The 16,487-nt window shown below is 38.9% G+C and overlaps 1 protein-coding gene across 2 annotated transcripts in view; it reads left to right on the top strand.

The window, feature by feature from the left end:
• The first annotated feature begins 8,784 nt into the window (after positions 1-8,784).
• Positions 8,785-16,487, top strand: part of LOC128700299 (AKT-interacting protein-like) — a 238,328-nt gene continuing 230,625 nt past the window's right edge. Inside the window, exon 1 of one of the 2 annotated variants that reach the window (XM_070100032.1) lies at positions 8,785-8,930. The gene's annotated coding sequence lies outside the window, so the exon portion shown is untranslated. The remainder of the gene's footprint in view (positions 8,931-16,487) is intronic. The other variant, XM_070100033.1, reaches the window with a different exon arrangement.

Genomic DNA, 16,487 nt, shown 5'->3' with positions numbered 1-16,487 from the left:
TTCAAAATACACCCCTCCAGAGGTTCTTTGATGCTGGTGAAGGGCTCTTGATTCAAAGAATTAAACTTATCCTTCGCTTGAATTAAGTCCAATTGCCTCGTATTCCCTAGATGTTTGACCTCTAGGTTTAGCACTTTCTTCTAAATATAATAATCACTTTCACAGTGAACAAAAAGTTTTCTAAATATTGCAAGACGTAAAAAAAACTTTGCAGAATGAAGTTTGTTGCTTGCCAATTCTGCTAAATTAGTGTTTGCATACAACTTTGAAGAATTTCAAATAAATTCCCTTTCAAGGATGGGAGGGTCCTGTGCCACAGCAAAGAGCTCTAACTTGGAATTTGACCTCCCTTGGACTGAATCTACACACACTTTTTTTCTGCATCACTGTGTGACCCTGGTGGGTTTAGTGCTTAGTGTTGTTTATAATAATTCACCTCTCTCCATTTGGCCTCATTAGTGGGGACATTGAAGTTTTGTGAAATGCAGCTCATTATTTTTATTTAATTCATGTCAAGTTCTAAGCCCAAGTGAGTCAGTCATTACAAGATGTGGTGGAGGCTCGATCCTCTGCCTCCTAAACACAAAACGGACACACTTCCTATTTGTACTCGCCTAGAGGTCTAATGTAGCTCATAGAAGAGACCACCGTACAGCAGCTGTCCTAACGTCCATTGGTAATGTTGTGGTGGTCATATTGCACTAGATGAAAATTTGATCTTGGGGCATGTCGGGAGACCCTCTGATGAAAGACCATCTGGCAGGGAGTTTGAACATGGAAGTATTATTCAGTTGCCACTCCTGCACATTCAGGAGTTGCATATCGTTGAGCGTGCACAATTCACTTCCAACATCTCCATCTCCCTAATGGTTTAGTGCTTCTTTTTGATTATTATAATAATCCACCTCCCTAATGCACTTACTCTACCTGACCTTGCTGAAAGTCCCACCTTTGGTGTACACACTGACTTTTTAAGAGAAACTAACTTACTGCAGCAACTTTGATTATATTTTAGCAATAGCATTTTCCACTACCCCCATTAACCCTTATTCTTGCATACTTACAGCAGCATTCTATGATCCTGGAGTTTACCTGGAGAGAGTTCCGGGGTTCAACGCCCCCGCGGCCCGGTCTGTGACCAGGCCTCCTGGTGGATCAGAGCCTGATCAACCAGGCTGTTGCTGCTGGCTGCACGCAAACCAACGTACGAGCCACAGCCCGGCTGATCCAGAACTGACTTTAGGTGCTTGTCCAGTGCCAGCTTGAAGACTGCCAGGGGTCTGTTGGTAATCTCCCTTATGTGTGCTGGGAGGCAGTTGAACAGTCTCGGGCCCCTGACACTTATTGTATGGTCTCTTAACGTGCTAGTGACACCCCTGCTTTTCATTGGGGGGATGGTGCATCGTCTGCCAAGTCTTTTGCTTTCGTAGTGAGTGATTTTCGTGTGCAAGTTCGGTACTAGTCCCTCTAGGATTTTCCAGGTGTATATAATCATGTATCTCTCCCTCCTGCATTCCAGGGAATACAGGTTTAGGAACCTCAAGCGCTCCCAATAATTGAGGCGTTTTATCTCCGTTATGCGTGCCGTGAAAGTTCTTTGTACATTTTCTAGGTCGGCAATTTCACCTGCCTTGAAAGGTGCTGTTAGTGTGCAGCAATATTCCAGCCTAGATAGAACAAGTGACCTAAAGAGTGTCATCATGGGCTTGGCCTCCCTAGTTTTGAAGGTTCTCATTATCCATCCTGTCATTTTTCTAGCAGATGCGATTGATACAATGTTATGGTCCTTGAAGGTGAGATCCTCCGACATGATCACTCCCAGGTCTTTGACATTGGTGTTTCGCTCTATTTTGTGGCCAGAATTTGTTTTGTACTCTGATGAAGATTTAATTTCCTCATGTTTACCATATCTGAGTAATTGAAATTTCCCATCGTTGAACTTCATATTGTTTTCTGCAGCCCACTGAAAGATTTGGTTGATGTCCGCCTGGAGCTTTGCAGTGTCATGCAGATTCGGGTGTCATCTGCAAAGGAAGACACGGTGCTGTGGCTGACATCCTTGTCTATGTCGGATATGAGGATGAGGAACAAGATGGGAGCGAGTACTGTGCCTTGTGGAACAGAGCTCCTTAAGGGTTTAGCACTTAGTTATGAGTATAATACATGTAATTGCATATTTACTCCTGCGCTGAATTTGTTCCTGACTTCTGCAAATTTCTTCAGCACACCCAGTCCTGCAGCACTACGAACCTTTCAGATTTAGTGCTTGTGTGAATATATTATGAGCGAATCAATACCTTATTCTGCCTGGATCCCTAGTGAATGTGACACCCTCTTCAGACTTGTGCATGGTCACAGTCCCACATCAGAGCCAGGAACTGCTTTTGGAAGCTACTGTACAAACTGATTTTCTTTTCATACTTGCACTAACCTCCCCCTCTCCCCCCACCTCCAATGATACCTACTACTTGCATACCCCTACCCCTCGCATATTCCTACTCTTCTTTCACCCCTAGTCTTCGCACATCCCTACCCTTGCATAACCTTACCCAAAGTACTGTATAATCCATACAGGTTTAGTGCCTAAAATGACATAAGTTTAGGCAGTCACTTGTCCAAATAAGATAACCATGTTTTTACATATACAATAGTACCTTTGACCATGGTTTTACCATAACCATTGAATTGGCTTCCTCTACAATGTAACAACTATTCTTGGAGCTTCCTTGATGCTGATGAGGGGTTCTTGATCCAAGAAATTGGACCTGCCCTCCTTTTCAGATCGGATCTGAATGTCCCCCATTTTTCCACATGCTGTATGACTCCCTATGGGTTAAGCATGAATGTAATAATAGTAATGCAGAGCAGTAGGCCATAACGATCCATCCTGCAACCAACCTCATAACTACAGCAAAGCACATAGCTCATATCCTCATCAGAGCCCCATTTTCTTGAAAGAAATGAAGATCTGTTTGAAGGTTAAGGAGGGTTTGCTGCATAATCAAGCTGTGACCCAGTTTCGTCAAAAAAGGATAATGCTATCTTTCCCCTACTCAGAGTCGCCCAACAACCTCAACACCCAATGATCTGGAGGGTGTTCTGAGGAGTCAATCCCCTCAAGGAAGGTTCCTTGATGTTGGTGAGGGGCTCTTGATTTAGGGAATTGGATCTGTGCTCCAGTTCCCCAAATTAAGCCTGAATGCCTTCCACATCCCCCCCCCCAGGCGCTGTATAATCCTCCGGGTTTAGCGCTTCCCCCTTGATTGTAATAATAATGAGGAGTCAATGTTCCTGCAGCCAAGTCCATGACCATGTCTCGCGTTGGATCAGGGCCTGATCAACCAGGCTGTTACTGCTGGCCATACGCAATCCAATGTATGAACTACAGCCCGGCTGGTCAGGTACTGACTTTAGGTGTCTGTCCAGCTTCCTCTTGAAGAGAGCCAGGGGTCTATTAGTAATCCCCCTAATGTATGCTGGGAGGCAGTTGAGCCCCTTAGTGACTTTCTTTGTGCTTAACAATATTTCCGTACATGTAAACTACACTTTTTATACTACACAAAAAATGCTGTTTGTTTTTGTTTACTCATGGCACCCCTGCTTTTAGTAAGTTTATTCAGGTATACACACATACAGTTACATAGATTATCATAGCAGCACACAGTTACATAGATTATCATAGTAGCATACAGTTACACAGATTATCATATATAGCAGCATATGTGTAGAGAACCTAGGATAACCGAAAAAAGTCATTGGGGAGATGTTGCATCGTCTGCAGTCTTGCTTTCGTTGGGAGTGATTTCCATGTGCAGATTTGGGACTAGTCCCTCTAGAATTGTAAATTGTAAATTGTGATTTATCTTTCTCACCTGCGTTCCAAGGAGTACAAGTCAAGGTACTTCAAACATTCCCAGTAACTGAGGTGCTTTATTGTACTTACACGTGCAGTGAAAGTTCTCTGTATCGTTACATCTGCAATTTCGCCTGCTTGTTAGTGTACAGCAGTATTTCAGCCTAGAAAGAACAAGTAATTTGAAGAGAATGCTCACAAATGCACCAGTTAAACCCTTATGGACCCTTACAGGTTCAGCATCCCCCCATAAATATAATAAAAAAATCCTTATGATTTTCTTATTGTTAACGTTCCTACACATTCCTACCTCTTCGCTATTTTTTACCATCTGTCACTCCCCTTCACTCTTTTTCACCATCTGTCACTATCTCCCAGCCTACACTATCCGCCTAGCTAATACTTCGACACCTACACCACAGACCCAGAGAACAAATTTCATAAAGTAGACACATGTGCAACACTTGGGTATCTTTATCGTGGAAACGTTTCGCCATAAAGTGGTTTCACCAGTCCAATACAAAGAAGAATGGTGAAGATCAGAAATCTAAGGTGATCAGTCACTCAGCCTGGAGTTAATGTATTAAGTCCAGAGAACAAAACAAAAAAAAAAAGTCAGCTCGATCACTAGCGCATTCAGCTCACACACTGGTGTAGGGGGCAGTAAAGCAATAGCAAAGAACTACAGACCGACAGCACTAACATCCTATATCAGAAAAATCTTTGAAAGGGTCCTCAGAAGCAAGATCGCCACCCATCTAGATACCCATCAGTTACACAACCCAGGGCAACATGGGTTTAGAGCAGGTCGCTCCTGTCTGTCTCAGCTACTGGATCACTATGACAAGGTCCTAGATGCACTAGAAGACAAAAAGAATGCAGATGTAATATATACAGACTTTGCAAAAGCCTTCAACAAGTGTGACCATGGCATAATAGCGCACAAAATGCGTGCTAAAGGAGTAACAGGAAAAGTTGGTAGATGGATTTATAATTTCCTCACAAATAGAACACAGAGTAGTAGTCAACAGAGTAAAGTCTGAGGAGGCTACGGTGAAAAGCTCTGTTCCACAAGGCACAGTACTCGCCCCCATCTTGTTTCTCAACCTCATATCTGACATACACAAGGATGTCAGCCACAGCACCGTGTCTTCCTTTGCAGATGACACCCGAATCTGCATGACAGTGTCTTCCATTGCAGACACTGTAAGGCTCCAGGCGGACATCAACCAAATTTTTCAGTGGGCTGCAGAAAACAATGTGAAGTTTAACGATGAGAAATTTCAATTACTCCGATATGGTAAACATGAGGAAACTAAAACTTCATCAGAGTACAAAACAAATTCCGGCCACAAAATAGAGCGAAAAACCAACGTCAAAGACCTGGGAGTGATCATGTCGGAGGATCTCACCTTCAAGGACCATAACATTGTATCAATCGCATCTGCTAGAAAAACGACAGGATGGATAATGAAAATCTTCAAAACTAGGGATGCCAAGCCCATGATGACACTCTTCAGGTCGCTTGTTCTATCTAGGCTGGAATATTGCTGCACACTAACAGCACCTTTCAAGGCAGGTGAAATTGCTGACCTAGAAAATGTACCGAGAACCTTCACGGCGCGCATAACAGAGATAAAACACCTCAATTACTGGGAGCGCTTGAAGTTCCTGAACCTGTACTCCCTGGAACACAGGCGGGAGAGATACATGATTGTATACACCTGGAAAATCCTAGAGGGACTAGTACCGAGCTTGCACATGAAAATCACTCACAACGAAAGCAAAAGACTCGGCAGACGATGCAACATCCCCCCAATGAAAAGCAGGGGTGTCACTAGCACATTAAGAGACAACACAATGAGTGTCAGGGGCCCGAGATTGTTCAACTGCCTCCCAGCATACATAAGGGGGATTACCAATAGACCCCTGGCTGTCTTCAAGCAGGCATTGGACAAGCACCTAAAGTCGGTACCTGACCAGCCCGGCTGTGGCTCATACGTTGGATTGCATGCAGCCAACACTAACAGCCTGGTTGATCAGAGCCTGAGCCTGATCCCCCATGAGGCCTGGTCACAGACTGGGCCACGGGGGTGTTGACCCCTGGTACTCTCTCAAGGTAAACTGAGATCCGGGGTTCGAATCTCCTCTGGTACGGCTGAAAAACATTAGGGACATGTTTCCATTCAATTCAATTCAAAGTTTATTCTCTATAAGGATTACAGTGCTGAGTTTACAGAATTTGGTTATTGTGTGGTTTACATGTAGTAAAATAATGATTACAGAGTGTACCACTGGAACACCTAGCATGGCTAGGCATTTCGGGCAGACACCTGCTGTCCCTGTTCACCCAACAGTGTAAAATGGGTACCTGGGTGTTAGTCGACTGGTGTGGGTCGCATCCTGGGACAAAAAACTGACCTAATTTCCCCGAAATGCTCAGCATAACAAACGGCTTTCTATATAGTAGTACGTCATTGATGTCAGCTAGGCCTGTTGTGGAAAATACTGTATATATTTTCCGGAAATACAGTGTATTTTGTATGTAAATTGATGGAATATATTGTAGATAATAAAAATTAATTTGCAAATAAAGAACCAGTGAAATGGGCGAACGTTGCTGGGGAGGAGACGCCATTGTTTTGAATGTGGTAAAGGCACGTTAGTGTAATGTGCATAAATTTTCGTCGCTCTAGGGGTTATATTGGGTTCAAAACCTTTCAAATAGGAGCCGAAATTGTTGGAATTGCAGTCTTGCATAACGTGAGCATTAGGCGAATGGACAGGACAGCTTTGGAACCCCAGCTAAGTCGTCTATTTTGTGTTGAAGTTCTGGCCAGTATTTTCTTCATAAAATTAGGCAGGGGGTTTCGTATGACACACCATAATCTCCAGACTAACTGGTGAGTCTTATTATCATAAATTCTCCTTCAATGTATATGTATTCACATTTTAAATTTAATATACAGTCCACATATTTATGTTAATGTTTTTACCAGGATTCCTGGTGATGTATATTTCATTTAAAATTAATATAAGTCCAGAGTGATTTGTGGAGAAATAGATTATAGTAGGTATCGAAGGGGGACATTTTTTGTGACCTAGGTGTCCTAAAATTCCTAAGTAAGTAAGTAAGTAAGTTTATTCAGGTATACACAAATACAGTTACATAGAATTATCATACATAGCAGCATATGTGTAGAGAACCTAGGATAACCCAAAAAAGTCAGACAGAGTGACTTATTTCCATTGGGGTCCTTTTACCTTATTATAATATAAAGGTTATAATATTTTTTTATTATTCTACAATGAAGATAACATCTTATTATCATACTAAAAAGACTATCTACTACACCAAGGTCATTAAGACTATCTACAATACGAGGGTCATTACTAGGAATAAGGTAAAATTTACACGTATGTTATTTATTTATTTATTTACAATTTGAGCACACATACAGAGGTACAAAAAAAAATAGAAAATCATTCCCCTCCCTTTCTGTAGCTACATTCATCAGACACCTTTTGGCACTCTTCTTGAACTGGTTCATGTTATGACTGGCTTTGACATGTGTGGGCAGTCTGTTCCATTCCTTTATTGCTGTACAATAAAAGGTGTTTGAAGCCTGGCCACTGACTGTGGGTACTACAAAGTTGTGCTCTCTCCCCCTAGTACTATGATTGCTTTGGTTCCCAACCTTGATAAAGAATAATTATCTTTGTTACCATTTACTGGTATGTACCTTATGAGTTACATCCAGGTAAATTTAATTTTCCACACCTGTATACCATGTACATGTACCTGTAGTACAGATATTATATTATTATAAAATGACATCAAAGTATGACCCCTATTATTTATTTATTTTTTATTTGGACATGATACATAGTTGTATAAATGCCCCAAAATGCCCCGGCATGACAGTGGCTTTCTCTGTACTTAACCTCTCAAGGGAGGTTCCTTGACGCTGGTGAGGGGCTCTTGATCTAGGGAATTGGATCTGTGCTCCACTTCCTTCTTATCTTATTTTACATGAATTAAGACTGAATACGTTCCATATATCCCCACCATAGGCGCTGTATAATCCTACGGGTTTAGCGCTTCCCCTTGATTATAATAATAATGTACATAACAAATCAAAATTGTAATCATACATTGTAAACGTTGCAAAGAAATCAAATCTTTAACAGAAGTACCTGCACTCCCTACATAAGTACCTAACCATACCCGGACGCAATGAATTAGTTTTCCCTTCATAAGACACCAATGCAAGAGACACCTGACTCCATGTATCCCTTTCAATGCTTGGCAACTGCCAATATCTTAGGTTAGGTAAGGTTCGTCAGGAAACAGAACTGCCAATATCTCATATTTCTTTCCCTTTTATACGCCGACCTGTGTCATACCACCTCTCACTTACCATGTAATTTACATATGTGTTACCATGTAAGCGATTATAATTACTCAAAACTTGTTTAATTGTGTTTATGTGTAAGTACCTAAATGAACTTACTTAACGTAACGCAACCTAATCAAATCTAACATAAAAAAAATCACATTTTTTTTCAAACAATTTACTCCCAAGAAGGTATTTCCATTAGAAAATACACTTGATACTGTACAGTGTACACTATCAACTAAATTATCACTCAACTCATCCTAGCAGCTTTTTCTAATTATTATCATCATTATTGATATTAATTTTATTATTATTAATTATTATTATTTTATTACAATTCTTATTATTGAAAAGACTGTATGAGTGACAGCACTGTGTTGTCGCTCCTTGATAATAATAGTTCTGGGAAGAAATGCCAGTTAAACTTTCCTTTCCAAATTGTGGGTTAGTTGAACATTATTTCCATTGGTATCATAGTATTATTATGAATCATAATATTTAGTAATAATATAGTATAATGAACCATGGGACCAGTTATCAACAACAACATTAAGGTTGTGTCTCAGTAGTGTCAAAGACGTGGTAAGTGAGTGTTGTTGTGCTCCTCCTCTCAGGAACTTTGACCCTCTTTGTGCTCTTCTTCTGCCTTGCTGCTGACCTCCCTGCCATGCACAACGGTAATATTCTGATTGGTATTTTAAAAAAGTTTTTTTTTTTATTAAGGCACGACGTAGTTGAAAGTTAATTTCGCAGAAAAGTTATAGTCTTGCCAAGTTTTTTCATAGGTCAATAATAATAAATGCCTAACACAATTTTTCAGTTTGGCTAAGGTAATACAAAGGTCATTACGATACGTTTAGGTAATTTCTGTTTTAACTTTAATTATAAATGTGTACAAGTGACATTTTATGGTGAGGACCTGGGCTAACCTCACAATTTCTTTAATATATTTAAAACCTTATGTAAGTTATTCGATACAAGTACACATAAGTACAATTATCATACATAGTATAAATTACCTTTGATAACCAGAAAAAGTCAGACAGTGACTAATTTCCATTGTGGTCAAGTTAGTGCCATGATACTGGTGAATTACTCTTGATCCATGAGATCAGAGCCATCTTTTTTCTTATTTGCTGTACGACCCATCCAGGTTTAACTCTTCCCTTGACTATCATAAAATCCTTCTTAGTATTGTACATTTTTCATTTTCCTTATTTCCCAAACAGAAAAGGTACAGTTTATCAAATTTAATAATTTTGAGTAAGAAAAATAAACTTGGGGTTTACTACATATAGTTACACAAACTTTTATACAGTGGTTGCAATATTGTTATATGTATCCTCGGATATAATTAATTATATAGATATAATTTAGGTCTCTAGGATTACCCAATTAAGCTAGTGTCACTAATTTTTAATGGTGTCCTGTTCAGCTGTTGGAATATCTTTGGTCGTCATCATAAAATGTCACTTTTTGTATATCTGTTGTTAGTGTGTGTAATATGATTCAGGTCTGAATATAAGTAATTTACATGTATTTAACAATAATATTACTACAACTGAATAAAATTAAACAAAATACAAATGTTAAATAAAATATCCACAAATTACAATGTGACTTCCAATATTTTAATATTGAATAATTGTATGGATGTCTTGAGTTACACATATAGGTATATCTCGGGTACTCGTGGCTTGGTTAATAGCATTGTCAGCTCACACACTTAAGGACTAGGGATCACTTATTGGCATGGCTGAAACATTGGGTATGTTTTCTTACACCTGCTGCCCTTGTGGCCCTAGCAGTAAGTACCCAGGTGTTAGTCAAATGTTTCAAGTCACATCCTCGAGGAAAGGATTAAAGGTCCTTAATGAAAATAAGACTGACAGTCCCAGATTGTTAACAATTTATTGGTAATGAAGTATCTGAATGACAAAAGCATTCTTCATAGTTACCAATCAGGTTTCAGGAGATCTTACTCGACTGACACCTCCCTTATTAATCTGATGGATCACCTGAGAGCTCAAATGTCGCAAGGGAATCTCATAGGTATGGTGACCCTAGGTTTGCACAAGGCCTTTGATGCAGTCAAGCATAATATCTTATGTAAGAAACTACAAGCTGTCGGCATAGGTTCTGTAGACTGAGCAACAGGAAACAAATTGTCAAGATCAACAGCAGATCAGAACCCCTGCTTATAGCATGTGGGGTTCCCCAAGGTAGTATTCTGGGTTCCTTTCTGTTCCTGTTATGTGAATGATATGCTCATCATTGTCAAGTATAAGCTTCTGTTGTATGCAGACGATATTACTTTGCTAGTGTCAAGTAAAGACCCACAAGATATAGCTAATGTACTCTCACAAGAACTAGAGTCCTGCAGCAAATGGTTAGTAGACAACAAACTATCATTACACCTCAGGAAAACAGAAGCCATGCTCTTAGGCACGAAAAATAAATAAACTGAAAAGGGTAAATAGTTTTAATATCCAGTGTAATGGAGAACCCATTACTTCAGTATCTTCAGTGAAATATCTGGGAATCCCCTTTGACCCAAGCATGTCAGGAGAATAGATAGGGAACAGTGTCGTAAAGAAAGTGAATGCCAGACTAAAGTTCCTCTACAGACAGGCACAGTGCCTACCTACTGAGGCTCTCTGGACCCTATATCTAGCTGTCATACAGTGCCATATAGATTACTCTTGCTCTTCATGGTACTCTGCCTTAACACAAAACTAAGACTACAAATCACCCAGAACAAAATAGTGAAATTCATCTTGGACCCAGGTCCAAAAGAGCATGTAGACCAGAATGAATTACAACAACCGGATATGCTGAATGTTGAAGACAGTAAAATGAATGAAGTTAAATAACGTTTATATAATTGCTCACAAGCAGAGTCCAGAATATCTTACTGCCAAGTTTGTCAGGGCTCTGGTGGCCTGGTGGCTAACGCTCTCGCTTCACACGGCGAGGGTCTGGGTTCGATTCCCAGCCAGAGTAGAAACATTGGACGTGTTTCTTTCCACCTGTTGTCTATGTTCCCCATCAGTAAAATGGGTACCTGGGTGTTAGTCGACTGGTGTGGGTCGTATCCTGGGACACTGACCTAATTTGCCCGAAATGTGCCGAAATGCGGAGCATAACAAGGGACTTTCTATATAGTAGTATGTCATTGTTGTCAGCTAGGACTGTATACCTTGTACATGTACTTGTAGTAAATAAAGATATTATTATTATTATTATTATTATTATTATTATTATTATTATTATTATTAAACCAAGTTTAGTACTAGGGAAAGGGAGCACAACTTTGTAGTACCCACAGTAGATGGTCAGGTTTCAAACACCTTATATGGTACAGCAATAAAGGAGTGAAATGGACTGCATGCACATGTCAAAGCCTATCATAACATGAGCCAGATCAAGAAAAGGGCTAAAAGGTATTTACTGAATGAAGCTACAGAAAGGGAGGAGAGTGATTTCTTGTATAACTAACATACATGTACCCATTACTGTAACATTCCTGTACCTGTTAATGTGATCTGATCCTCTCTTTAATGTTAATGTAAATAACTCAGTTTACCTTATTCCTAGTATATCTCCTTTTATTGTAACTGCTTTTCACATAGTTGAGTTACTTAGCATTTTTTAACTGTTTAGATTTAAATAGTTAGATATTACAAGGGCCCGGGTTCGATTCCCGGCGGGTGGAAACATTTCGACACGTTTCCTTACACCTATTGTCCTGTTCACCTAGCAGCAAATAGGTACCTGGGTGTTAGTCGACTGGTGTGGGTCGCATCCTGGGGGACAAGATTAAGGACCCCAATGGAAATAAGTTAGACAGTCCTCGATGACGCACTGACTTTCTTGGGTTATCCTGGGTGGCTAACCCTCCGGGGTTAAAAATCCGAACGAAATCTTATCTTATCTTATCTTATCTTAAGTCACTTTTTTGGGTTATCCTAGGTAACCTACACATATGCTGCTGTGTATGACAATTTATGTAACTGTATTTGTGTACCTGTACCTGAATAAACTTACTTATCTTCTTAATATGCCAATACTTAATAGGTTTCCTGCAGTGCATTCATATCTGTATCAAGAATATTGAAAATGAAGAAGACTTTTTAGCTTAGGGTTAATTAGCCAGGATAACTAAAGAATGTCAAGCACTGTCGCTTATTTCCATTTGAGTTTTTGTCTTGGTCCTTCAGAATGTGGCAAACAGCAATTGATTAACCCTTGGGTATCTCAAAAAAGGCAGAAAGTGTTAGAAGACTTGGCCATAAATTTACCCACCAAGGATTTAGGCAGAACTGTTTTTGTTATGTGCCAAATCCTTTACCACTGCTCTTTGAGGTACAGTATTAATGAGTTTGTGAAGAATTAAGGAAAGGAGTCTTAACCCTTAAACTGTCCAAACAGATCTATGTTCACATGCGTAGTGCTCCAAAAGTAGATCTACGTTTTTTAACATATTTTCAAATATAACAAAAAAAATGTAGATCGAAGTTTTTTTTACAAGTTTTCAAATGTAAAAAAAGAAAAAGAAGCTCTACTTTTTTTACATTCAAATGTTGAAAAAACATAGATCTACGTTTGGACAGTTTAAGGGTTAAATTTCTCACTCCAGGTGCTTCCTCCATTCCACTTAATATAGCCTGTAGAATCATTTATAACATTTCTGGTATATTTTTAAATGTTTATACAGCAGTGTATTGTATATTGTAATAAATAGAATAGAGGAAATCAGCTCTAATATACATTATTTATGTATGCATACTAATCAGAGAGCCTGTCATAATTCTGAGTCATTGGTAAATGAGTACATCGCTAAGTGAGTAGAGGCTGTGCTGACAGTGTAGCAATTTAAAAATGATCTTCTGGAAAGGTAGAAACTTTTTCTAAAGGAAATAACACCAAAAACAAGAAACTTGATGGAAAACTTACGAAATTATGCAAGTGCAAATTGGGCGGTCTGGGTGCAGTTTATGCATTGGCAATTTTGTTGACTTTGAGTCATATTTTAAGCCAATTACAATGCTCATGACTCACGAAATCATTTTGAGAGACTCTGATCGCGGGTTCTATCCCCGCCCGTGGTATGTTTTTTTTTTTTTTTTACAATGCTCAAATTGATAAAAAAAATTTAGCTATTTTGCTAGTATGATTTCCATTTTATTGATTCATAACAAGAAACTGCCTATTCAGAATTACCCTATAATGTGCATAGAATTATGATAATTTGGTCAGTTTTACACAAAATTAAATTCCATTTTAAAAATAATTTGAAATAAACAATGTAGGCATTCCAGCCACTACAACAACCTTTCCTCAATTCATTAATCATGTCCCCAGGCCTCTCATATATAACACTTGTCCTTCGTATTGAATCCCTATAACAAAAAATCAATTTTATCCTATTTCTTGGATAATGAAATTTGATCAAAAATGATTGGTCACGGTCTAGGGTCTAGGTCATCCCAGTAATTGAAGCAGGCTTGGTAAAGACTCATAAGACAGATGAGGGGGCAGGGCACTATCCATACTTTTCAAAATCATAAAAAAAAAAAAAGAATATTTCTGACACTTTGAGCCCTGAAACCAACCAAAATAATTTCCCTTTCAACTGTATGTATTCCATCTTATTAAAGAAACAGCCGATAAAATGATAAGAAATATCCTAGAAAACATCACGAAGTCACTGCCTATTTTAAACCAGACATAAAGTAAAAAAACATGCTTTTCCTATCAAGCACTGCATGGGCTGGATTTTTTAACTGTGCATACTAGCCACACGAACTCATTCCTTCATGTCTAGGCCAATATTTACCGCTAACGTAGAACTGTGGGCAACACTGACATCAGTGACCTAGATCTGTGTGGGGCGGTGAATGGGTTAATGGCTGATGCATCTTATGGGCAAGATAGTACCCAGTAATATAAGGCTTTGTAAATTCAGATTTGCCAGATTACTTATACAGTGGACCCTCGACTAACGATATTAATTGGTACCCGAGTACGAATATCGTTAGTCGAGTTTTTTATCGTTAGTCGAGGCAACATGTTAGCGTTAACATGTATTGTTAGTCGAATTTAACGTTAGACGATGCCATCGTTGGTTGAGGGTCCACTGTATAATTAATAAACTTACAGCAATTACTTAATAATTCCTAATCTGATTGTCTTCAAACTTTCAGTGATGGTCGACTTTGCTCAGAGGAAGATCTGCATTGATTTTTGGCTATGTAAAATTTAATTTGTCAATTTTATCAAATTAGTGTCCATGCAGTAAGTAGAGACTGCCTTTTCCGATCAGCTTTAAACCCTAAATGGATGAACAATAACATTATTAAGTAGTATATTCAATTTAAAGAAGTAGTCCAAAAAAACACAATAAGGAAAGCCAAAATACAAAAATAAGATTGAAAGGGAATGAAAGACTGACCTAAGAGATATGGATGGGATAATACCAAAATTTTAGGCCGATGCCAATATACCATCAAAATTTGCCGCTACTCACTGATACCAGTACACAGTTTTAGGACATACAGGCAGGGCCGGATTACCGCATAGGCAAACTAGGCATTTGCCTAGGGCCCCGCGCATTTGGGGGCCCCGCGCATTTGGGGGCCCCACGGTCCAAGGGGTTCAGGGGCTCATCCAAGACTGCGCACATGGTGCAAGTGCAAAGGGGTCCCTACCTAAAAAGTTCAAGTGTTTGGAGAGTAAAATTGATTTTTAAAAATTAATCAAAACAAAAATAAATAATGAAATAAAATATAAATAAACCTAACCATAGATAGCAACACTCAATACACCTTTGTTTACATCAGAACAGCTGTGTTTTCCCGCTAATGGGTGAGTATGGGAGATTCCTCTCCAATTTTCTGTTGTAATTACACGTTATCTAGACTTGTACTGTGACAAATTAACTGAAGTGTTGTTGATAGACATTGATGTGTATGGATAAATGTTTGTTTTTGCCTCTAAATGTTAAGGGAGGTACCTGATAGGGTTACTTGACCAGTAAAGACGCATTTTTGGTAAAAATACTATAAAGAAAAACCTAAAAACGCAAACTGACTTCCGTTTGTAGGTTTTAAAAGCACTGTCCTGTCTTTAAGTCTTTATCATTTCAGTAACAGATCTCAATTGATTGATGTTCTACATCACTTCCGTCGCAAATGCTTAGTTTTCAAGTTGCGACGGAAGTGATGTAGAGTATCAATTAATTTACTACATATTTCCCCAGAAACACATAATAATGGTCAGTGATTTATAAAGGGAATAATAGTGCTGTAGTGGTTATGCTGAATATAATAGGTACATGATGTCACTACTTTAATAGCCTAATCTAGTAATACTATGCTGTCTTGAGTTTATTCTCTTTAAAATGCATGATTTAACAAGATAGTTATAGTGGCTGTTGGTAAATGGTTTTGGTTGTCTTGATGTACTTTCTCTATTAAATTTAATCTAAATAGCCAGAATGTATTTAATTAGACCTTAAACAGGCTCACACCGACCCCCCCCCCCCCCAAGCTGGAAGGGGTCGCTTCGCTTACCCGTAACTCAAAGGGGCCCCGCCAATCTGAATAGCCTAGGACCTGGAGACTTCTTAATCTGGCCCTGCATACAGATATCACAAAAATTTCCTGACACCCACCAATACTTTGGCACACCCTTACTAAAGGTTTATTTTCAGGTATATAGGCATAAGATATGTATTTTCCTGAGTGGCATTTTCTACTGCCAAAGGTTTAAATTTTAATTGATGTATTGAGTCAGAAAAGGGGTTTCCTAAACTTATAGATTGTTTTCATAAAACAAGAAGAAAAAAAAAAAGGGAAAGATCGGCCCACTTAAATGGAGTTCAGGCCAACTTACTGTTAGTGACAGAAAAATGTACCATTTTAACACACATTTTCTGTTTTTTATACAAGAAGATTCACGTGAAATCCTGGAGATCAATAATTATGCCGGTCTGGATGAGAATAAATTATGGAAGATCAAAGTCACTAGTGACACAGGTTCTTGGAAAATGTGAGAGACTGAAACCAAATAAGTCCCCCATTTTCGAAGGTACTAAAGGCATGTAATGAGGAAGTTAGAAAACCATTAGCTAGTCTCTTCAGCAGATCACTACAAATGGATATTATACCAGACAGTGGAAAATGGCAAATGTGATACCCATTTACAGGGCAGGATAGGTCCTTAACTTCAAT

Source organism: Cherax quadricarinatus, chromosome 71 (genome assembly GCF_038502225.1).
Source record: "Cherax quadricarinatus isolate ZL_2023a chromosome 71, ASM3850222v1, whole genome shotgun sequence".
In the NCBI taxonomy this organism is placed as follows: Eukaryota; Metazoa; Arthropoda; class Malacostraca; order Decapoda; family Parastacidae; genus Cherax; species Cherax quadricarinatus.
The sequence above is the reverse complement of the archived record's forward strand: the minus strand, read 5'-3'. Positions and strand labels throughout refer to the sequence as shown.